The sequence below is a fragment of the Macaca mulatta genome, chromosome X (assembly GCF_049350105.2).
Source record: "Macaca mulatta isolate MMU2019108-1 chromosome X, T2T-MMU8v2.0, whole genome shotgun sequence".
NCBI classification, from domain to species: Eukaryota; Metazoa; Chordata; class Mammalia; order Primates; family Cercopithecidae; genus Macaca; species Macaca mulatta.
Window position 1 is genome coordinate 80,609,292 of NC_133426.1, and position 25,682 is coordinate 80,634,973.

Here is a 25,682-nt window from a genome sequence, read left to right on the forward strand (position 1 = left end):
CTGTAATCCCAGCTACTTAAGAGGCTGAGGTGGGAGAATCACTTGAACCCGGGAGGCAGAGGTTGCAGTGAGCTGAGATCATACCATTGCACTCCAGCCTGGGCACCAAGAGCAAAACTCGGTCTCAAAAAAAAAAAAAAAAAGGGAAATATGTCCAATTCCTAAAAATAGTAAACAACAGACCTGTTAGAGTTCTTTTTCTATGTAAATCAACCACTATAAAGCCCGTACCCCTCAACCATCTCTTTTATTGGTCTTTTACACTCTGGACAACTATCTAACCATCCTGATCAACCCACGACCAGGTATTAGAAAACTAGGGACAACCCTTATGCTCTAGTACCTGCTAAAACTAGCCAATCATAAGCCTGCTTACTCTTCCACACCTGTTCTTTCCCTGGGAAACCACAATAAAGGCTTTTGTTCACATTTCCCCTCCCTCTCTCTGCCTCGTGACTGGCCTCACTTCTTCCTCATATGGCCCCCCATGTTGTGGTATGCCCTTTCTTCTTAGGATCTGTATCACAAACTATCTTTTCAATGGTAATCCTCATCTGATCTGTTGGACTCACCATACCTGAATAGTGATAAAACTATATTGTAAAACATTTCATGCAGCAAGCAGGGTGGTTTGGCCTCACACTGGGATAATATGCCACTAGACTTCTCTTGGCTTACTAGTTGGTTTCACCAGATGGCATCAGAAGCCTGAAAACATACTACTACCTCTGGCATACACTTGCACTGTGGCTGAAATTGCTATTTGTTGTATTTGCTGGGTGTTGCCATGGATTCCAGCCCTAAATTTAGAACTTGAAAGTTGAGTTCTCCCCAAGTTCTGGTCTGAGTTGAGTTACTTGCCTAGATCCCAGGAAGATGCTCCTGGGGCGCCTATTTTTACATTGACTAGCTTTAATAAATATATTAAAGGTTCTTGTGAACAGAGTAAGGTGTGACTTCCCTCCAAGGGTCATGGGACAAGCCTGATGAGTAAGGATGATCAGTTGACAGTGCAGAACTGATTGGTGGGACAAACTAAGCTACTATTTTACCATACATTTTAGCCTGCCCTGTTGAGTAGGAAGAGTGCCCTTTGGAGACCCTCGTGTTGCAAACCACACACAGTAAGTGTGAGGAGTTCCACCTCAGGGTCATGGCATGGCACCCAGCAAAAGGTGTTCTTGTGGTGTTGCTTGCCTTGCTACTGTTGCAGTTCATCTCCTGACCCAGGGGTGCGCAAGAGATCCCACCCTTGGAAACCAGAGGCATAATGCTCAATGAAAAAGGAAAGAGGGAGAGAGCACTTTATCCTTGATCTCTTTAAGACCCCTGAGAAGGTCATGCAATTGATTGAGGAATATAAAATACCTCAATAATATGCATGGACCTTCTTTGCCAGGGCTGTCTCACAGACCCTGGCCGACCAACAGATGAAATGAGTACTCAGACACAGGTATGCAGTGTAAGAGCAGCTAGGGAACTGCCTGGCTCTAGTGGCAAAAGTGCAGCAGCCCTCAGAAGCTGGAGCTGCTTGATTTTATTCAGTGCAGGCACAATACCAAAAACCTGGAGCCCACACAACCTGTAGGTAATTAACATTTATTATTCCCCTTTCATGGAACGTCATACACGTGGATGATCAAAGGTCAGCTCCTGGTCAACATAAGTAAACAAGCCTGTTTAAGATAAAGTCCCCTACACTCCCTTGTACCTACTCCTCGACCTCTGCCTCAGGGTTAGAAAACAGCTGCCTTCAGCTATTCTCCCCCAAAGCTATGCAAAGCCTTCCAACCTTTCAGAAGACCTGCTCCGTTCCCTAGTTTCTCCCACCACTCTGATCTCCTGCACTTCTTGAATGTTGTTGTATGCCAGGAGCCTTATGCTCACAAATCTGGAACCTCAAAAATACCGATAAGGCCACTGTCACTGTCCTGGACATGGACCCAGATCTCTCAGAGGTCAGTGTGGACCCTCTAAAGAGGGTGGCTGCCACTCTGTACAGGCCTGCTCAGGACCCCTAGGACTTCATTTGGTAGATGCTTAAAGGAAAAAATAAAGGCAGATGAGACCAAAGCAAAAGAAAGAGAAGGGAGGAAGGGAGGTAGGGAGGAAGGGAGGGAGGAAGGGAAATGAAAAAGAATTGACACTTCAGACAAGGAGGATAACTGTCCCAAGGAGAGACTGCTATAGCTCCATAGGTGCAAACCCCAATTCCTGGAAGGTGTATCGAAAAGCTTGGAAGTAAAGCTGCCTGAAAGTAGGCTACAGGTCCCCTTCCCTCTCTCTCTCTGTAAATACCTAAACCACACAGAGTTTTCAACAAGAGACAAAAACTAAAAATGGTGGCTTTAGGCATCTAGAAGCTCCACCTCACACACAAAAAAGTAGAGAAAGAAAAAAAAAAGCTAAAGCTAAAACTCCTAAATACAGAGGGAGAAAATAAAAGGTAATAGAAATTACATGTATAAATATGTAATACTTTGTATATTTAATATACTTTGTATTTTTATAGTAATATGTATACACACATATTACTATAAAAATACAAAGTATATTAAAATATATAAAAAATTTGGATTTCATATATATATATATATACACACACACATCCAGAATTTGACCCAATTAGAAATCCAAAATTTAGGTACTAAAATTTACTAAAAATTTATATAACAAATTGTATATAATAATCATGTAAACCTAAATAATAAACACTTGCTAAAATGCACCAATGAACAAAGCTCCATAGGCTTAATCAATTCCTAGGGCTCAGATTATAGTTATACCTGGAGCTCTTTATCTTCAATCAATTGCATGACCTCGTCAGGGGTCTTAAGCAGAGCAGGGATAAAGTGCTCTCTCCCCCTTTTCTTTTCCAGAAAGCATTGCACCTCTGGTTTCCAAGGTTGTGATCTCTTACACCCACTGGGTCTGGAGATGAATCGCAACAGCAGCAAGGAAACAATAAACATTATATCCTTTATAATCTTAGAAAAGTAACCAAACATAAAATAGAGGAAAAGCACATATGTTTCACTTTTACTGTAGACTTGCCTACATTTTCCATGGTTATAGTACCCACTGATCTAAAATATTCAATATTGAGCATAGATGCTACAGCATAATCAATTAAAAATTAGAATTAAATTAAGTCTTTGGCACTTACACATTGACTTGATAAAATGGGACCCAACAAACCTCCAGTTAAAATAGTTAATATGTCCCTATGTAAGTTAAAACAGGACTTTCAAAGATTACAACTTATGTAAAAATTAAGCATAAAGACACACATATAGACCAATGTAATAGAGAGCTCAGAAACAAATCCTTGCATATATGGTCAAAGGATTTTTTTTCATTTTTAAATGTTTTGGGCACATAGTAGGTGTATATAAGGTACATGAGATGTTTCCATATAGACATGTAATGTGAAATAAGCACGTCATGAATAATGGGGGTATCCATCCCCTCAAGCATTTATCCTTTGGGTTACAAACAATCCAATTACACTCTTTACATTATTTTAAAATGTACAATTAAGTTATTGAATATAGACACCCTGTTCTATTTGCAACAACATGAATGGAACTGGCCAGATGGTATTTGACAAGAGTTCCAAGTTTATTTAATGGGGAAGGGATGGTCTCCTTAACAAATGGTGTTGAGAAAACTAGAAATCCACATACAAAAGAATGTATACACCATATACAAAAATTAACTCAAAATGGATCAAAGACCTAAATGTAAGAGCTAAAACTATAAACTCTTAGAGGAAGATATTGACGAAAAGCTTCATGACATTGGATTTGGCAGTGATTTCTTGGATATAAGTAATACCAAGACACAGTCAACAAAAGTAAATGTAGGTATAAATTGGACGGAATCAAAATAAAAAACTATCAAAGGACAGTCAACAAATTGAAAAGGCAACCTACAGAATAGGAGAAAATATTTGAAAATCATGTATCTGATAATCAGCTAATATCAAGAATATATAAAGAATTTCTACAAAACAACAAAAAAACCAACCTGATTGAAAAATGGGCAATGAATTTGAAAAGACATTTCTCTAAAGAGGATATATACATGTCCAACAAGCATATGAAAAGATGTTCAACATCAGTAATCATTAGAAAAATGCAAAACAAAACCACAGTGAGATGCCACCTCACACCCATTAGGATGTCTACTCTGAAAACAAAACAAACAGAACAGAAAATAACAAGTATTGGCAAGAATGTGAAGAAATTAGAACTCTTGTGCACTACTGGTAGGAAGAATGGTATGACTGCTATGGAAAACAGTTTAGTGAATATTTATAATTTTATGTTGCCTCAGTATCCTTTTTAAGCATAAATTGGACTTTCTTAGGCCAGAAGCAGGGCTTAGCCACCCTTAACAGTTTGCAGTTTTCTATCTCCTCTTAGTTCCTCAATTTGGTTGATCCAGATAACTGCCTTATGCAACCATCTCCTGGTGGCCATCTTGCTCTGGAATAGCTCAATACAACCTACTTGACTCACCCACAGACCTCCACACTCTGTACTGACTATGCAGATGCACCACAGTGACCACCTCTCAGTTACAGCATGCCTTCATGGAGCATGTGCCTGCTTGTTTTAAAGCCACAATTAGAACTCTCCTTAGGAAACCTGCTTGGGTAACATCCTGGACCTCAATAAAGGCTTTGGCCCTTAGGTTCCTCACTCCCTCTTTCTTGCTCTTCACCCACTGTTGGAGCATACATATCTTGAAAAACTCCCCATTTCCCAATTGCCCTGTGAGGCATGCTGCCCTCTTCTCTCAGAGATCTGTAAGTAATAAAACTGCTTGTTATTTCATATATCCTTTTTGTGTGTGTGTGCTGCCTCTTCTGTGTCTCACCTGACCATCACACCTGAATCTAACTCTCCTCCTGGTTAGAGCTTTCCTAGAGAGTGACTATCTTGATAGGAATAAACTGGACAGAGATCAGAGAAGAGCCACAAGGGAATCTTCCAGTATAAACATGTTTCTTATCAAAAGGACACCTGATCATGGTCAAGTGGGTTGGACTCTTAGGCATTAGGCTGTCCTCCAGGATAAAGAGGTATCCCGTAAGAGATACATTGTAAACATCCAGGACAACCTCCCTTGCTATATAATGTAGATAGATAGATAGACAGACAGACAGACAGACAGACAGACAGACAGACAGACAGACAGACAGATAGATAGATAGATAGATAGATAGATAGATAGATAGAGCAATTAGTGCATCAAGCAGAGTGGTCATGACCACGAGATACACAACAAAATGCCTTTAGACTGCTTTTGGCTTGTTAGCTGGCCCTCTTACCTGGCTAACACCATTTGAGAAGGCTCCATGGCTTGTTGATGTGTGTCTGTGCTGCTGCGTACTGCTGCTTATTGTCTTTATCAACTACCACCAAAACTCCCCTCCCTAAATTGAGTGTGCCCTAGAAAGTCGGAGTTCTCCCCAAGAACCAACAATCACCCGCCTTAGTACAGCAAGAGAGGCAACCATGATCACTATCACTCTCCTGAATGGGAACTACTAGTCACAGTTAAGTTGACTGTATTCTGAAGGCCTTGCCCAGATTCGAATGGCTTATTACTGAGAAGCTAAAGGGAGTAACCTGTGCTAAGGGGCTGTCAGGAAGATACTGGGCCAGTGTAAGCCTTAGTAGATGGCAAGAGGAAGATGTACTCTGACTACACACTGAATTGGTGAGGCAGTATCTGGGGCTAGACTTTCCAGCATGACAAGAGGGGTGCCTACTTCATTGGGGAGATGACAACATCTCACTGGCAGCAGTGGCACTGGGATCTACAATCCATATGTTTCTGTCTTCCTTCTGTCACTCTTGATCCCCTTATCCTCTGTGTTACCCTGTTGGTTTAACCCCATTGTGTGTGATGACAAAGAACTTAATGATTCAAATTAAAAGGCCAGAACATTTCTTTGCCAACTCTCCCATGATCTCTGAGGAGGTTAGCAAACTACTAAAGAAATAGGGCTTGGGGCCTTGCCAAGTGATCCTGCCACTGTTGCACTAGTGGAGGCTGATCCAAATCCAGATGATGTTGATTGGGATGCCTTGGAGAGCAAGGCAGCTACCTACAACAGGACCAATGAAAACCACAAATGGAGGCCACTGTTCACAACAGGAGCCACTTCGAAGAACCAGGAGCTTGTTAGGTAAACATCCAAAAAGAGAGAGAAAAGAAAATGTTTTTAGCCACCTAGAAATACAAGCCATTCTAAAGATTTTACTTAAAAGCAAAGAATGGTGGAGGCTCATTGTCCTGTTGTTGGGGGTTGTCCCGGGGAAAGGTTACTGCCTAGAGACACCAGGTCCCTTCCTCCTCCCTGTATTCCTCTGATCAACCAGATACAGAAACTATGAACCACAGTGTCAGGAGGCTAAAAACCTAAAACAAAACAAAATAAGGAAAAATTACTGCTGCTTTCAGTGGCTTCAAGTTCAAAGAAAAAAAACAAAGAGGAACTTCAACTTTAAGAATTGAGGAAACATCAGCTATAGCAAGCAAAATACTAGCCCTAGATTACTTATCGATTTATAAATAATCCCCTAATAAAAGGGGATAAAATAAAAGATGCATAATAAATTATATATACATATATTTTGATATTAATGTATGATAAATTGTGTATATGTGTATATACAATATGTAAAAGCAAAATTCCACACTTTGATCCTATTGGAAGTTTGAAATTTTTGTAATAAAAAGGTTTAGGCAAGACATGATGTCTTACACCTATAATCCCAGCACATTGGGAGGCCGAGGTGGGAGGATTGAAGCCAGCCTGAGCAACATAAGCAAGATCCCATCTCTACAAAAAATTTAAAAAATTTAGCTGAGAGTGGTGGCCCATGCCTGTAGTCCCAGCTATTTGGGAGGCTGACACAGGAGCATTGCTTGAGCCCAGAAGTCTGAGGCTGCAGTGAGCTAGGATCATGCCACTGCACTCCAGCCTGGGCAACAGAGTGAGACCCTGTCTAAATAAATGTTTAAAAAGGGTGCGGTTTGGTTTTTGTGCCTCTGCAACATAGATTATAACTTTAACAACTGATAGAATGCACCAAAATTGAAAAAAAATCTAGAGATTTAATCAATACTGGGGCTCAAATTATACCTGGGCTCCTCAATAAATTTAAACATTGTGCCCCCTATATTCTTAAAATGGTAACTAAATATAATAGAGAAAAAATAGATATGCCTTCATTTGTTGCCTTGCCTAAATTTCTCACAGTCATAGTACCCAGCGCTGTAACATACCATGTTGGAAATAAATGCTCTGACACAACAAATAATGAGTTTAAATCAAAGCAAATCTTTGGCTGTTAAAAACTGGCTTGATGAAATGAGATTCCATGAACACCCAGATAAAAAACTTCATATGGCTCAATGTAAGCTAAAATGAGGGCTGCAAAGCTTAAAACTTATTACATGAAACGCAGTTAATAAAGAAGTGATTATTCTCAATGCTTCTCCATTTAGCAGACCATTTTGACTTTTGATTGCTCTTAAATCTGAAATAAATAAATTTAAAAAGGGTTTATCAAGATGGCTTATTACCACCTTATTGGTGTGGTCCCATCTATCAAGACTCCCTACCCAATATGTGAAATTATTAATATTATTGATTCTATTATGTCAACAGTCAGTAAATATTTTGCTCTTATAGATTAATATGTTCTGTTTAATGCCTGTTTCAACAGTCTCTCAGCTGCAGTTTGCTTCCACCTCCGAAAGGGACACAACACACCTTTTCTAGGTTACCTAGAAACAACCTAGCTTTTTTTTTTTTTTTTTTTTTTTTTTGAGACAGAGTCTTACTCTGTCGCCCAGGCTGGAGTGCAATGGTGTGATCTCAGCTCACTGCAACCTCCTCTTCTCGGGTTCAAGCGATTCTCATGTCTCAGCCTCCGAGTAGCTGGGATTACAGGTGTGTGCCAAAACACCCAGCTAATTTTTGTATTTTTAGTAGAGATGGGGTTTCACCATGTTGGCCAGGCTGGTCTCGAACTCCTGACCTCAGATGATCCACCCGCCTTGGCCTCCCAAAGTGCTGGGATTACAGTCATGAGCCACTGCGCCCAGCCCACAATAGCTTTTTTATCACTTGCAATCTTTGGAGATAAGACCCTGATGGCATCTATCTTTCTCCAGGAACAAAGGTCTGATATTACATGAATGACATCCTCTTTCAAGGAGATTCATCTGACACACTCCCTAAGTACGTATAAGTCCAGTATCTTTTTTGCTTATAAATTAAAATTGACCATCACTCCTATTAGTGCTTTCAAAAAACCTCATTCACAGCAACTTTTTCATGCCTTCTGGAGTCTGTGGACCACTCCTGATGGTCATTAGTTGCTCCGGGGCTTCTAATGCAACATATTGCCCCTCTTGGCCTTGTGCTATACACCATTAAAAAACCAAATACCTGCCTACATACTGGGCACATTTAGAAATAGAAGATCTCATAGGCCTGGAGCCTGTGACCCTCCATACCCAGCTGCCCATTATACTTTGGGTCATGGAAGCAGCACCCCACAAGCTCAGCCTGGCTATGAAGGAAGGCCTCGTTAAAACAGGGTGGAGCCAAACTTGGGCCTTCTAGCATATTACACCTGCAGGAGCAGGTGTATACCCCTATTCTTAGTCTCTTTCCAGATGCCAGGTGCTGGAGGAGGTAATTCCTTCCCTCGACCCCTGGACTCTCTGGGAAGCCCCTTGGGATTAATTTAGTGAACATTAATGGTAGTTTGCAGACTATGTGAACAGCACTGCTAACTATCATATGTGATGGAACAACACACTTGGCCAAACCTCAGGCAGTCATCTTAGCATTGGATGCCCTGATCAACAAATGGTCCTGGCAAGGAATAGCTCACACCTGTAATCCAAGTGCTTTGGGGGACAGAGGTGAAAGGATCACTTGAGGCCAAGAATTAGAGAGAAGTCTGGGCAACATAGTGAGACCCTGTCACTACAAAAATAATAAAAACAATTAGCCAGGCATGGTGCCACATACTGGTAGTCCTAGCTACTCAGGAGGCTGAGTCAGAAGATCACTTGAGCCTAGGAGTTCGAGGTTACAGTGAGCTATGATGATGCCACTGTACTCCAGCCTGGGCAACAGAGGGAGACTCTGTCTCAAAACAAAAACAAAAACAAAAAAACCCCCAGAATTACTATATGATCCAGCAATTCCACTTCTCAGTATATATTCCAAAGAAGTGAAGGCAGGGACTCAAGCAGATATTTGCACACCCATGTTCATAGTAGCATTATTCACAATACACAAAAGATGGTGGCAACCCAGTGTACATTAAATGATTAATAAATAAACAAGATGTTATATATAAATACAATGGAATATTATTCAGCCTTAAAGAGGGAGAAAATTTTGACAAATGGATGAACCTTGAAGATGTTGTGCTAAGTGAAATATACCAATAATAAAAAAGATAAATACTGTATACAGCTATATGAGGTACCTAGAGTAAATTCATAGAAACAAAAAGTAGAGGGGTGGTTTCTGGAGGCTGAAAGGGGGGGGAAATGGGAGTCTTGTTTAATGCATATAGGGTTTCAATTTTGCAAAAGTGTGGTTGCACCACAATGGAAATGTTCTTAAAACTACTGAACTGGAAACTTAAAAATGGTTTTAAGATAGTAAGTTTTATATTATGTACATTTTACCACAATTTAAAAAGCCTAATTAATAAAGAGGTGATTATCTCCACTGCTTCTTGATTTGACAGCCGAATTTCCTTGTTCTTAAGCCTGGAAAAATACATTTATTTGGCATAGATACATAGATACAAAAATACACCTAATGGCATCTCAGGATGGATTATTACAACCTGTGGTCTCATCCATTAAGGCCCCCATACCAAATACCCAATATTACAAAAATTACTGATTCTATCCAATAAACAACTGGTAAATATTTTGCTATTGCGTGTTTGGCTAATATGTTCTGTTCAGTGCCTATTTCAACAGCATCTCACCAGTTTGCCTTCATCTCCAAAGGGACACAATACTCTTCTTCAGGCTACCCATGGGGTACCTAAATAGCTTTGCCATTGCACACAATCTTTGCAGATGAAAGCCTAACTACTTTCACCTTTTACCAGGATCACAGGTATAACATCATCCTCCAAGGAGATTCATTTGATACATTCATTTAGAATCTATAAGTCCCACATCTTTTAGTCCTTTTTGAGTTCTGATGGCAACACATCCCTCATTTACAAATAGAAATAGGCTGCTCCACAAAGGAAGTGTCTGAGTTAGTTTTATAGGATCTTTCTATAGGGAAGGGTTACATCAGGACGTGTATAGGAGAGGTTTTTCTACTTTTAGTGCAGTGACTCAACATGCTTCTTCATACGTTGTATGTGGCATTAGCATTTTAAATCACCCTTGGGTATGATTTTTAGCATTAAAAATGAGGAAGAGTTAACTATAGGTTGGAGTTTATCTGCACATGCAGGTACTCCAGGGAAGTCCCTAGCCCTCTGAAACAGAAACTTGTGATAATTACTTCTTGGGTCTTTTGTTACTGACTGGTTAAGGGTTACATAAGCTAGATCTTGAGTGACAGGTTTTTATCCTTTTTCTCCAGACCATATTAAAACAGGAAACCAACCAGTCTGCCTGTCTCAAGAAGGGAGGTACCAGGCTCTTTTTAACAACGAGCTCTGGTGGGAAATAATTGAACAAGAACTTACTCACACCCAAGGGAGATAACCCACACACCACCCACTAAGCCTCACCTCTAACATTGAGGATCAAATTTCACCATGCGATTTGGATGGGACAAACATCCAAACTATAGCAGTCTCATATATAATGTGTTTTTAAGTACATGGAGGTTACATATATACGAAATCTAGGAGAGGCTACTACTATCTGTACTTCTCTAAAAATTAATGGAGATCAATTATTTTCCCCAGAAGTACCTGACATGTATCAGTCAACTCCTTGACTCCCTAGAGAGGGGACCACTCACTACTGTGCCCTCTCCTACTCCACCTCCAGCTTTACATCCTGCCCTTCTTCTCCAATCACTACCACAGCAATCACCCTTTCCCCTTGATCACACAAAATACTACTAATCTCTACATATACTTTACTAACTTACCAGTTTATAAACTGCAGCAACATAACTGTTTGACTCTTCATTTTGACCCAAGAAATACACCAAGATATTACTGTTTATATATACTTATACATGCATGTGTGTATCTATATCTGTCATATGTACATTTATGTATATATGTGTGTATATATACACATATGTATATATATAAATAAATATATATATCATACGTATATATATAAACTTTAACACACTTTACAACTCCAACAAGATATTGTTAGAGATCTCAGAAATTTCAGATCTACTTTTTTTGGCTAATGCCATATAAATGGGAAACTTAATCATGGTCCAGCCTATAAAGGCTCTTATATTTAATACTTCTACTTGCATTCCTTTCTTTCGATTCCCATTATAAAATGTTTTCTATGCCATTTGGGAAAACATATGTCCTACTATATAGTCTCTATCATCATCTCAATATGTTTTTAGTATGATATCAAAGTATCACAGGGCCAATTGTATTCAGTTGTATTAACCATGTCTTTAATTTTCTATATTCTGATGCTTTGACATCTTGAGGCAGTGCTGACCTTGGAGGGATTGCTCCTCCCAGGATTAGCCAATTTCTAGAGACAGTAAACAACTGGATTATGAAAGTGTCTTTCATATGCAAACCAACCACTCCAGAGCCCATATCCTCAATCACCTCCTTTATCTCAGGCACAGGGCCACTATTTACCTGCCCAAATCACCCCAGAGTCGGGTATCATACAACTAGGAAAAGCCCCTAAGCCATAGAGCCTGCTAAAATTATTCAGACTAGCTAATTCTAAACCTGCTTACTTTAACTTGCCTATTCCTTCCCTCAGAAACCACGATAAAGGCTCTTGCCCACATTCTCCCCTCACCCTCTGCCTCTTGACTGACCCTGGTGCTTTCCTGGGTGACCTCTGACAGTGTGGCATGCCTCTTGTGATCTGTGAGTATAACAGTCTTTTCAGTGGCAGGGATTTCCTGATTTGTTGGTCTTATCTATTTAAATAATAATAAAAGCCATATTTTAAAACACCACCCCAAACAGACAAAAGCTCTGTGGGGTAGTTTATTTGAGAACTGATCCCAAGAGTAGAAATGAAGTATACAGGAATATTTTAAAAAGGAAGGAAAGCCAGTACAGGGAATAATTCCATATTTTAGTTACCATGCAACTGATAACAGGTATATGGTCTTGGGGACCTTCTGAATTGCATTATGAAATATATCTCAGAACTGTCTAGTTGAAGGACATAAGAGGGAAGGATTTAGCCAACATCTCCCATTCCCTTATTAGTCAAAATAATCCCACGTGACTTAATTCTGCCACACATCCCATTTGCACATGTCTGACTGCCCAGTGGTCTGTAATTTGCCCAGTGATTTGGCATCAGAGAAGCCCCTGTGCAAGAAGCAAGATATACACTACATTGGGCCAACGCAAGGCCCTGTCAGATTACGTTTGCATAGAACTAGTCACCACAGCAGCGACTTGGTTAAGAGAAGACATGATTTGACATGCACACAAGCTGTACCCAAAGCACCTTACACATACTTGTTTTGCAGTTTGTTAATATGTCTGTTAAGCCTCTTTAACTCTAAGCTCCCCCTCGTTCTCATTTTTTTTATTCTTTGCAAATTATTTGTTGAAGAAATATAGTCAATTATTGTTTAGACTTTTCCAGAGTCTGGATTTTGCTGATTGAGTTTCAATGATGTCATTTAACATGTTCCGCTGGCTCTTTGTTTCTTACAAAATATAAGCTAGGCATGGTGACACACACCTGTAGTCCAAGCTACTCAGGATGCAAAGGCAAAAAAATTTCTTTAGACTGGGAGTTCAAGGCTGCAGTGTGCTATGATCACACCTGTGAATAGTCACTGTGCTCCAGCCTGGGAAACATACTGAGACTCCATCCATAAAAAAAATTTAAAAGTACAGATGCTTTGTTTAACTTGAGATACAGTTTGTATAGGAAGTCAAAATAAACACTTCTGTCTTTGCCTTTTTGAAAATCAGTTTTCCAGACAATGTATTGTTCTCTATCATCTTCCAAAGGACATTTATTAATTTGCGAGGACTGTCATAACAAAGTACCACAGACTGGGTAGCTTTAAACAATAGAAATTTATTTTCTCACAGTTATGGAGGCTAGAAGCCTGAAATCAAGTTTTCAGCAGAGTTAGTTCCTCCTGAGGGGCCATCAGGGAAGAATTTTCAGGTTTATAGATGGCCATCTTCTCCCTGTGCCTTCACACTGTCTTCCCTCTGTTCCTCAAAACTCTATCAGCATCTACATATTACCCAATGCAAAAGGCACTTCTATATTTTTAAAGTAGCACCCCACATTTCAGCACCAAAATCTTATATAAATATCATCTAAATCAGATATGAGTGACTTGAGGTATGATTCATCCTGAGGCAAAATTCTTCTCCATCTGAAAACCTGTAAAACCAGACAAGTTATCTGCTTTAAACATACAATAGTAGAACAGGCATAGGATAGAAATTCCTATTTCAAGGTGAAAAAAATGAGAAAAAAAAAAAAAAAAAGGATCATGGATTGCAAGCAAATTCAAACCTGAACAGGGAAAATTCCATTAGATTTTAAGGCTCAAGAACAAATTTCTTTGGCTCAGTGTTTTGTCCTCTGAGCCCACCCACATGGTGGCCAAGCCTTCTCAGCTCTGGAAAGCAGCCTTACCCACCTCAGCCCTAGAAAACAGACACACACCCTCTGGCACTCACATGCAGATGCCTGGCTAGATGAAATCTGGAGGTACGGTCACATTCCCTGGGCCTGTGCCTTTGAGCCCAAGGGAGAAGTGACAGCCCTGCTGACCTCTGATCTACCTTTGGGTTATTCTTGTCTTTTCTTGAAGGATAAGACATGTTTACAGCTGGATAGCTCTATTGGCCCATTCTGTAGAATTCCAGAAGTCCAACAGCCTTCCTTCATTTTATCCCATCTCTGTCCCCTTCAGTCCAAGTTAGCAGCATTTCTGCTGGTACAAAATTCTCAAAACCCTTTTGGGCCTCCTGTGCAATTCAAAGAAGGTACAAAATCAGACAAGAGAGTCGTCCACATACATTTCCTAGACAACTGCCTTTCTATTCCTGGATTCTGCTGAGCTGTTCATTGGATCTATGAATTGCACATGTAATATCTTTAGTAAATTGTTTTCCAGCCATATCCTTGATGTTCTCTCCAGAACACACTTTCTAAGTTTTGCAATATGAATAGGATGAGAATTTCCCAAATCTTCAAGTCTGGTCCCTTTTTACTTAACAAGTCATTCCTGAAATTAATTATTTCTCTCACATTTTACTATAAAGCAGCAAAAAGAAGCCAGGTCAGGTCTTTGACACTTGGCTTAGAAATCTACTCAGCTAAATATTCATTCATCACTTATAAATTCTACTTTTCACCAAACACTAGAATACAATTTGTCCAAGTTCTTTGCTACTTTTTAACAAGAATAACCTTTCCTCCCATTTCCAATAACATGTTCCTCATTTCTGTTTGAGACCGCACCAGGAGAACCTTAAACATTCGTATTTTTACCATATGATGTTCATGATGATATATTCCATAAGATGACAGAAGCTTTCTCTCTTTACAGTTCTTCTCTTTTCCTTCTGAGCCTTCGCCAAAATCATTTTAATGTCCATATTTCTACCAATAGTCACTTCAAAGGAATCAAGGCTTCTACTAACATGCTTCTCATTTTATTTTAATTACCATTTCAAAAATCCTAACTTTAATTATTGTCACATTCAGGTTTTGAAGGTTAGGACTTCAACATTTGGACTCTTTTTTTGGAGACAGAGTTTCAGTATGTTGCTCAGGCTAGTGTGTAGTGGCTATTCACAGGCATGATTATAACTGACTACGGCCTTGAACCTCTGAACTTTATCCTCCTGCTTCAGCCTTTTGAGCAGCTGGGACTATAGGCATGCACTACTGAGCCAAACTTCAACATATGAATGTTTTTTGGAGACACAATTCAACCAACAGGAACATTACTTTTTTGCAAATATCAATATGAAATCTTTGTGTGAGACATATTTTATGCTTACAGTTCATTGCAGTTATGATTTTTATTGATATTCAGATTGTCCCATATTTGGCCTGTGAGATTTTCATCAAATTGCCTTCTGAGTCTCTTTGACATGACCCAATGGTCTTTTGATACTTTTTTTTTTTTTTTGAGACAGACTCTTACTGTGTTGCCCAGGCTGGAGTGCAGTGGTCCAATCTTGGCTCACTACAACCTCCGCCTCCCGAGTTCAAGCGATTCTCCTGCCCCAGCCTCCCAAGTAGCTAGGATTACAGGTACCTGCCACCATGCCCAGCTAATTTTTGTACTTTTAGTAGAGATGGAGTTTCTCCATGTTGGCCAGGCTGGTCTCTAACTCCTGACCTCAAGTAATCTGCCTGTCTTGGCCTCCAAAAGTGCTGGGATTACAGGCATGAGCCACCGCACCCCGCCTAATACTTTCCTTGTATTATTATTTTTTTAATTTTGCAGGAGGAGATTTGCTTTCCTTTTCTCTGAAAGGAGAGGAAATTGAAACTGAGTGGCCCATGATGGAAAGAGGGGAAGTCCAGGGGTGCAGGAGGCCCCTGGGTGAAGGCAGAGGCTAACATGGGGTTCAGAGCTACGGGTGGCCATCAGCCTGACCATCTTTGTGCTGTCTGTCATCATCATCATCATCTGCTTCATCTGCTCCTGCTGCTGCCTATACAAGATGTGACACCGACCACGTTCACCACTGTGGTGCACGCCCCTTACACTCAGCCTCCAAGTGTGCCACCCAGCTACCCTGGATCGAGCTACCAGGGCTACTACCCCATGCTCCCCCAGCCAGGGATGCCAGCAGCATCCTACCCAACACAGTACCCACCACATTACTCGGCCCAGTCCATGGGCCCACCGGCCTACCATGAGACCCTGGTCAGAGGAGCAACCGTGCCATACCCCACAAGCCAGCCTCCTTACAACCCGGCCTACATAGATGCCCCGAAGGTGGCTCCCTGAGTGTGCCCCGGCCTCTCTGGCTGCCACTAGGTTATGTTGTGTGTGTGTGAGTGGTGTGCAGGCATGGTTCCTTACGCCCTGTGTGTGCTGTGTGTGTCCTGCCTGTGTATGTGGCTTCCTCTGATGCTGATGAGGTGGGGAACGATCCTTGCCAGAGTGGGCTGGGACCAGACTTTCTTCTCTTCCTCATCTGAAATTATGCTTACTAAAATCTCAAGCCAAACTCAAAGAATGGGGTGGGGAGCACCCTGCGAGGTGGCCCCTGAGAGGTGGGGGGCTCTCCAGGGCATATCTGGAGTTCTTTTCCAGCTTACCCTAGGGTGAGCAAGTGTGGCCTGTCACACCAGGATGGTGTAGCTTTCTGTGAGTATGATATCGATGTGTCCTGGTTTTGGCAACGTAGCCAGCTGCTGCCCAAGGGCAAGGTTTGTCCCCAGAGTTGGGGGTACCCTTTGCAGAGCCAGGAACATGATGCAGGTGAAGCTTGGGATCTGACCAAGTTGGGCTTTGATCCTTTGGGCAGATGTCCCATTGCTCCCTGGAGCCTGTGTCATGCCCACTGGGGGTCAGGCAGCCTCCTGATGCCAGAACACCTCAGACAGAGCCTTATTTACCTGATAGCTGTCTACCTGGACTGTCCCTGTCCCTGCATCCTCCCTAGGACCACCTGGAGGGCCACACACAGAGCCTAGTTACCCAAAGGGAGCTCTCTTGCCCTTGCTGGCCCTGCCCTTCCCACAGGTGAACAGGGTGGTCTGTCCACCAGCACACTCAGGTCTCTTCCCTGCAGTGTTTTCATTTTATTTTAACCAAACATTTTGCCTGTTTTCTGTTTTAAAATGTGATAATTGATGTGAGACTGAAACCCCTGGGTTATGGAGGGAAATTGGCCAGGAGGAGAGGGACGACCTGGCGACTGTGAGTCCCTGCTTCCGCTGACACCAGCCTCATAGAATATGCAACTTCTGAACCCCAGTCCAGTGTGTTCTGGCAGCAGGGACACCTGGGCCAAGGGGCCATCTGGACCAAAGGTGGGGTGTAGGGCCCTGGATGGCAGACATGAATACCTTGGTGTTCCCTGTCTCTCAGTTATTGTTTCACCAAAGCTGTCTCAGCTTCGTATCTGTTGTGTTTCTGAGAGTCTATGGTCTGCACCCTTGTTTATAATAAATGCAATAGTTTGGGAAAAAAATTGTGGGCACAGAGTAGAGGTATGTATTTATTGGGTACATGAGATGTGATACAGGCATGCAATGTGAAATAAGCACATCATGGAGAATGAAATATCCATCCCCTCAACCTTGGCGGAAAGGGTCGTAGACATGGCGGCCATCAGGATGGAAAAACTGACAACCATGCTTGCAGGTCTGATATATGCATCTGTAAGTGTACATACAGTCAAAGAAGAGGAATCCAAAAAGCAGCTAGTGAAACCAGAGCAGCTCCCCATATATACTGCACCACTGCTTCAGTCTAAATATGTTGAAGAGCAGCCTGGTCATTTACAAATGGGCTTTGCTTCCATCCAGACTGCAACTGGTTGTTATATTGGCTGGTGCAAGGGTGTTTATGTCTTTGTGAAAAATGGGATAATGGATACAGCACAATTTGGAAAAGATGCTTATGTCTATCTGAAGAATCCTCCTCGAGACTTTCTTCCGAAAATGGGAGTTATTACAGTTTCAGGATTGGTGGGCTTGGTTTCAGCGAGAAAAGGTTCCAAGTTTAAGAAAATTACTTATCCTCTGGGACTGGCCACTTTAGGAGCAACTGTTTGTTACTCAGTTCAGTCCATAATAATTGCTAAGGTAACAGGGAAAAAGATATATGCTATAAGCCAGCAAATTTTTGGAGCAGTTAAATCACTGTGGACAAAAAGCAGCAAAGAAGAGTCACTCCCTAAACATAAAGAAAAAACTAAGCTAGGATTCTCTGTTGAAATAGAAGTACCTGCAAAAACAACTGACATCTTGAAACACTCAGTGCCCTTGCCAACAGAACTCAGCTCTGAAGCGAAAACCAAATCAGAATTCACTTCAGGCGCAACACCGTTTATGCCTGACCGCAAGCTCATGGATCACGGGCAGTCCCACCCAGAAGATATAGATATGTACAGCACTAGAAGCTGAAGTAGACTGCATACAGAGACTACATAGAAAACTACAAGATGTGTGACGTTGCAAATAATGATGAAAAAAATCATGTAATGGGTAACTGATACATAGAGTATTACTTAAATCAAGTTTTTCCCTTACATATCCAAATGTGCAATTTGATAAATTACATAAGTGGTTAACAGACAAACTGAATGCAATGCAAACAATATTAAATGATTGATGAGGAGACTTAGGTAGAAGTATTAGCTTGCATTTGATGACCTTTAAGGGCATTTAAAAAAAAAATGAAGACATGAACTCCAGTGAGATTAAAATCTGAAAATACATATATGTATGTATAAAGACATACATATTTATACAAATAAACATATATTTCTGCTCTAGCGTTCCCAGACTAATGTCAGTTAAATTAGAATGGTATGTGGAAAGATGTGTTTCCCTCTGTTTTTTTTTTTTCCGTTTCCTAGAGCTGGAATAAAATATCCATGTTTTATGGGAAAGAAACAAAAAAAAAAAGAAAGAAATATCCATCCCCTCAAGCATTTATCCTTTGAGTTACAAACAATTCAATCACACCCTTTAAGTTGTTTTAAAATGTACAATTAAGTTATTATTGACTATAGTCACCCTGTTGTGCTATCAAATAGTAGTTCTTATTCATTCTTTCTAATTCTTACTTGTACCCATAAAACATCCCCACCTCCGCAACATGCCCCCAGTACGCTTCCCAGCCTTTGGTAACCATTCTTCTACTCTTTATCTCCATGAGTTCAATTGTTTTGAGTTTTAGATCCCACAAGTAAATGAGAACATGAAACATTTGTTTTTCTGTGCCTGGCTTATTTCACTTAATGTAATGATCTACAGTTCCATCCATGTTGTTGCAAATGACTGGATTTCATTCTTTTTTTAATGGCTGAATAGTACTCCATTGTGTCTACGTACCACATGTTCTTTACCCATTCATCTGTCGATGAACACTTACGTTGCTTCCAAATCTTAGCTCTTGTAAACACTGCTGCAACAAACATAGGCACGCAGATATCTCTTTGATATACTGATTTTCTTTCTTTTGGGTATATACCAAGCACTGGGATTTCTGGATCATATGGTAGTTAAATATTTTTTGTCTTCTGAGGAGCCTGAAAACTGTTCTACATAGTGGTTGTACTAATTTACATTCACACCAAACAGTGTACACATCCTAACCAGCATTTGTTACTACCTGACTTTTGGATATAAGCCATTTAAAGTGGGGTGAGATGATCTCATTGTAGTTTTGATTTGCATTTCTCTAATGATCAGTGATGTTGAGCACGTTTTCATATGCCTCTTTGCAATATGTATGTCTTCTCTTGAGAAATGCCTATTCAAATATTTTGCCCATTTTTGACTGGAATTACTAGATTTTCTCCAGTAGAGTTCTTTGAGCTCCTTATAAATCCTGGTTATTAATCCCTTGTCAGATGGGTAGTTTGCAAATATTTTCTCCCATTCTTAGGGGTGTCTATTCACTTGGTTGATTGTATCTTTCGTTGTGCAAAAGCTTTTAAACTTGACGTAATCCCATTTGTCCATTTTTGCTTTGGTTGCTTGTGCTTGTGGAGTATTTATAAAGACTGTGTTTTCCCCAGTGCATGTTCTTGGCACCTTTGTCACAAATGAGTTCACTGTTGGTGTGTGGATTTGTTTCTGGGTTGTCTATACTGTTCCATTGGTCTGTGTATCTGCTTTTATGCCAGTATGATGCTGTTTTGGTTACAACAGCTCTATAGTATGATTTAAAGTCAGGTGATGTGATTCCTCCAGTTTTGTTCTTTTTGCTTAGGATAGCTTGGGCTATTCTGGGTCTTTGTCGTTCTGTATAAATTTTAGGATCATATTTCTGTGAAGAATGTCATTGGTATTTTTATAGGGATTTCACTGAATATGTAGATTGCTTTGGGTAGTATGGACATTTTAGCAATATTGATTCTTCCAATCCATGAACAAGGAATATTTTTTCATTTTTTGGTGATCTCATCAATTTCATTCATCAGTGTTTTATAGTTTTCATTATAGAGATATTTAACTTCTTTGGTTCATTCCTAGGTATTTAATTTTATGTGTGGCTATTGTAAATGAGATTACTTTTTAATATCTTCTTCAGATTGTTCACTGTTGGCATATAGAAACACTACTGATGCCTGAGAGATGGCCATGATGGTGTTCTGGTATCAGCAGAATAGCAATGCCCAGGAGTCCACCACCACCCATAATCTCCTGTGGTCCCACAGAGCTGCAGACAGAAGGGAGCAATGGCAAGAAATAAGTGCTGGGCAGTTTTCATATGGTGCTGCAATACATGCTGCTTTTCCCCGACGGTGGAAGACAGCCTGATGATGGTGGTACAATCAATGACATCTCTGTGCTGGGAGTGACCCGCTCGGGAGCCCAGGCTGATCATTTCACACAGACACCCCTGGATCCTGGAAGCCAGGTCCTGGTCTGGGTAGACTGGGAGTGGAGGTTTGACCACATGCAGCAGCATTAAGGGCAGCATCTCATCACAGCAGTTGCTGATTATCTGTCTGAGTTAAAAACAACATCATGGGAGTTAGGGAGATTTTGGAGTGTGATGGAACTGGAAAGCCCCTCTGTGAATGCAGAGAAAATAACTGCCACTGAAAAGAGTGTCAATAAAAATATCAGAGATCAGCTGCTCAAGAAAGTATGAGAACTGAGCCTGAATGATCCTGAGGTGGAGCAGGTGAGAGGCTGGGGTCTGCCAGATGATCATGCTGGGACCATTGGAATTGTTACCACCAAGGGTGTTGATTTCAACACGTGCTGTGGGATCCCCATGAGCAATCTCCATGACCTTCCAGTTACTAAGATTCTAGGCACCGAGAAGAGGAAAAGGAATAAAATCAACCTGATATTTCTGGCTGGGAACCAGATGCTGAAGTGGATGAAGAGAAGTCATGAAACTGAAAAAGCACTGAATCACTCTGCTTAAGTGTGGAGCAGAGGATCACACGGAAGCAGAGAAAAAGCTCCAGAACATGGCCAGGAGCGGTGGCTCACACCTGTAATCCCAGCACTTTGGGAGGCTGAGGCAGGTGGATCACGAGATCAGGAGATCGAGACCATCCTGGCTAACACGGTGAAATCCTGTCTCTACTAAAAATACAAAAACTTAGCCAGGCGTGTGGCGAGTGCCTGTAGTCCCAGCTACTTGTGAGGCTGAGGCAGGAGAATGGTGTGAACCCAGGAGATGGAGCTGCAGTAAGCTGAGATCACACCACTGCACTCCAGCCTGGGCGACAGAGACTCTGTCTCAAAAATAAATAAATAAATAAATTAGTTAGTTAATTAATTTAATTTAATTAAAAAAAGAAAAAGCTCCAGAACTACACCAAGCTCCTGCAGAACAACCTGAATCTGCTCAGAGACTCAGCTGTGCACATTGCCCATAGCCTCAGGACTGACCCAGACTGGGGGGATGTGGTCATATTACACAGGAAGGAGGGTGATTCATAGTTCATGAATATCGTTGCTAATGAGATTGGGTCAGAGGATTCCTTCCTGTTCTTAATCATGGGTGATGAGAAAGGTGCTAGGTTCTTTTTACTGGCAGGGCCACCTGAGACCATGGAAACCCTGGAGCCAAGGGTGGATGAGGTCCTAGAAGGAAAAGGAATAGGGAAGAAAGGCTGCTTTCAGGGCAAAGTCACCAACATGAGCCAGCAGTCAGAGGTGATATCACTTCTCCAGAACTACATCAGCACACAGAGTGCTAGGAAGTGAGAGCTCAGGGTGCTCACCTCCTCTTACCACAGGAGGAGTCTTTTGGATGATGAAATAGCTTGACTTGAAAAAAAGAAGTGCTACAGATTTTTGTATGTTAATTTTCTATCCTGTAATCTTATTGAACTTGTTTATAAATTCTAATAGTTTTTGGTGGAATCTTTAGGTTTTTCCAGCTATAAGATCATATCATCTGCAAACAAGGATAATTTGACTCCTTTCAAATTTGGAAGCCCTTTACATCTTTGTTTTGACTGATTGATCTACCTAGGACTTCCAGTACTATGTTGAATAACAGAGGCGACAGTGGGCATCCTGGTTGTGTTCCAGATCTTAGAGGAAAGGCATTCAGTTTTTCCCCATTCAGTATGATACAAGCTGTGGGTCTGCTGCATATGGCTTTTATGATGTTGAGATATGTTCCTTCTATCCCTAGTTTTTTGAGAGTTTTTATCATGAAGGGATGTTGAATTTTATCAAATGCTTTTTCAGCATCCATTGAAATGATCATAAGGTTTTTATCCTTCATTCTGTTGATATTGATGTATCACATTGATTTGTGTATGTTGAACCACCTTGGGTCTCAGGAATAAATCTTACTTGGTCATGATGAATGACCTTTCTAATGTATTGTTGAATTCATTTTGCTAGCATTTTGTTGAGAATTTTTGTATTAATATTCATCGGAGATACTGGACTATATTTTCCTCCCTCCCTCCCTCCCTCCCTTCCTTCCTCCCTCCCTCCCTTCTTTCATTTATTTTTTGATGTGTCTTTGCCTGGTTTTGGTATCAGGGTAATACTGGCCTCATAGATTGGTTTTGGAAGTATTCCCTCCTTTTTTTTCTGGAGAGGTTGAGTAGGATTGATATTAGTTCTTTAAATGTTTGGTGGAATTCAGCAATTAAGCCATAGGGTCCCAGGCTTGCTTCTTTCTTTCTTTCTTCTTTCTTTCTTTTCTTTCTTTCTTTTCTTTCTTTCTTTCTTTCTTTCTTCTTTTTCTTTCTTTCTTCTTTCTTCTTTTTTCTCTCTTTCTTCTTTCTTTCTTTCCTTTCTTTTGTTCGTTTGTTCATTTTGTTTTGTTTTGTTTTGTTTACCCGAGATACTTTTTATTATGGCTTGAATCTCATCATTTGTTATTGCTCTGCTGAGGTTTTGGATTTCTACTGGTTCAATCTTGGTAGGTTGTATGTGTCTAGGAATTTGTCCATTTCTTCTAGATTTTCCAACTTATTGGCATATAGTTGTTCTCCTTGTATTCAGTATGAAAACAATTCTAGCCTTGAAATCAGCCATTTGATGAACAGGCCCTCATTCCTTTGGGGAGAAGAAGAGTTAGGGATCCCAATCTGGGTCTCTAAGGGCGCTCATTCCTACTGGATTGGTAATTATTTCAAGACATTTTTTAGGGAATACATTTTTTTATTTTACTTTACGTTCTGGGATACATGTGCTGAATATGCAGATTTGTTACATAAGTATACATGTGCCATGGTGGTTTGCTGCACCTATCAACCAGTCACCTAGGTTTTAAGCCCTGCCTGCATTAGGTGTTTGTCCTAATGCTCTCCCTCCCCTTTCCCCCCACCTGCGGACAGGCCCTGGTGTGTGATGTTCCCCTCCCTGTGTCCATGTGTTCTCATTGTTCAACTCCCACTTATGAGTGAGTACATGTGGTGTTTGGTTTTCTGTTCCTGTGTTACTTTGCTGAGGATGATCGTTTCCAGCTTCATTTATGCTCCTGCAAAGGACATGAACTCATCTTTCTTTATGGCCGCATAGTATTCTGTGGTTTATATGAAGCATGATTTGTTACCCAGTCTATCATTGATAGGCATTTGGGTTGGTTCCAAGTCTTTGCTCTTGTGAACAGTGCTGCAATAAACATACATGTGCATATGTCTTTATAGTAAAATGATTTATAATCCTTCGGGTATATACCCAGTAATGGGATTGCTGGGTCAAATGGTATTTCTGGTACTAGATCCTTGAGGAATTGCCACGCGGTCTTCCACAATGTTTGAACTAACTTACACTCCCACCAGGATTGTAAAATTCTTCCTATTTCTCCACATCCTTGCCAGCATCTGTTGCTTCCAGACTTTTTAATGATCATCACTCTAACTGGCGTGAGATGGTATCTCATTTTCTAATTTTGATTTGCATTTCTTTAATGAACAGTGATGATGAGCTGTTTTTCATATGTTTGTTGGCTACATAAATGTCTTCTTTTGAGAAGTGTCTGTTCATATCTTTCACCCACTTTTTCATGGGGTTGTTTTTTTCTTGTAAATTTGTTTAAGTTCCTCATAGATTCTGGATATTAGACCTTTGTCAGCTGGATAGATTGCAAAAAATTTCTCCCATTCCTGTTCACTCTGATGATATTTTTATTTTGCTGTGCAGAAGCTCTTTAGTTTAATTAGATTGCATTTGTCAATTTTGGCCTCTGTTGCCATTGCTTTTGGTGTTTTAGTCATGAAGTCTTTGCCTATGCCTATGTCCTGAATGGTATTGCCTAGGTTTTCTTCTAGGGTTTTTATAGTTTTAGGTTTTACATTTAAGTCTTTAATCTATCTTGAGTTAATTTTTGTATAAGGTGGAAGGAAGGGGTCCAGTTTCAGTTTTCTGCATATGGCCAGCCAGTTTTCCCATCATGACTTATTAAATAGGGAATCTTTTCCCCATTTCTTGTTTTTGTCAGGTTTGTCAAAGATCAGATGGTTGTAGATGTGTGATGTTATTTCTGAGGCCTCTGTTCTGTTCCATTGGTCTGTATATCTGTTTTTGTACCAGTACTATGTTGTTTTGGTTACTGTAGCCTTGTAGTATAGTTTGAAGTCAGGTAGCATGATGCCTCTAGCTTTGTTCTTTTTGCTTAGGATTGTCTTGGCTATATGGGATCTGTTTTGGTTCCAAATGAAATTTAAAGTAGCTTTTTATAATTATGTGAAGAAAGTCAGTGGTAGCTTGATGGGAATAGCATTGAATCCATAAATTACTTTGGGCAGTATGGCCATTTTCACGATATTGATTATTCCTATCCATGACATGGAAAGTTTTTCCATTTGTTTCTGTCCTCTCTTATTTGCTTGAGCAGTGGTTTGTAGTTCTCCTTAAGAGGTCCTTCATGTCCCTTGCAAATTGTATTCCTAGGTATTTTATTTTATTTTATTTATTTATTTATTTATTTATTTATTTATTTTTTGTAGCAACTGTGAATGGGAGTTCACTCATGATTTGGCTCTCTGCTTGTCTATTATTTGTGTATAGGAATGCTTGTGATTTCTGCACATTGATTTTGTATCCTGAGACTTTGCTGAAGTCATTTATCAGCTTAAGGAGTTTTTGGGCTGAGACGATGGGGTTTTCTAAATATACAATCATGTTGTCTGCAAGCAGAGACGATGTGACTTCCTCTCTTCCTATATGAATACCCTTTATTTCTTTCTGTTGCCTGATTGCTCTGACCAGAACTTCCAACACTATGTTGAAGTGAGTGGCGAGAGAGGGTATTCTTGTCTTGTGCCAGTTTTCAAAGAGAATGCTTCCAGCTT

At 40.5% G+C, this 25,682-nt stretch overlaps 2 pseudogenes across 9 annotated transcripts in view; both read left to right on the forward strand.

Annotated features, from left to right (window-relative positions):
* The window catches only part of LOC144338753 (MICOS complex subunit MIC27 pseudogene), an 86,504-nt pseudogene extending 67,632 nt beyond the window's left edge, over nucleotides 1-18,872 (forward strand). For 4 of the 9 annotated variants that reach the window (XR_013413114.1, XR_013413120.1, XR_013413121.1 and 1 more), the window contains 3 exons: nucleotides 8,200-8,266; nucleotides 12,013-12,122; nucleotides 15,710-18,872. The product of XR_013413114.1 is annotated as an MICOS complex subunit MIC27 pseudogene, transcript variant X2 (transcript). The remainder of the gene's footprint in view (nucleotides 1-8,199; nucleotides 8,267-12,012; nucleotides 12,123-15,709) is intronic. The other 5 variants (XR_013413113.1, XR_013413118.1, XR_013413117.1 and 2 more) reach the window with 2 other exon arrangements.
* A 1,666-nt stretch (nucleotides 18,873-20,538) lies between these two features.
* LOC144338755 (alanyl-tRNA editing protein Aarsd1-like) lies at nucleotides 20,539-22,125 on the forward strand (annotated as a pseudogene).
* The last annotated feature ends 3,557 nt before the right edge of the window (nucleotides 22,126-25,682 follow it).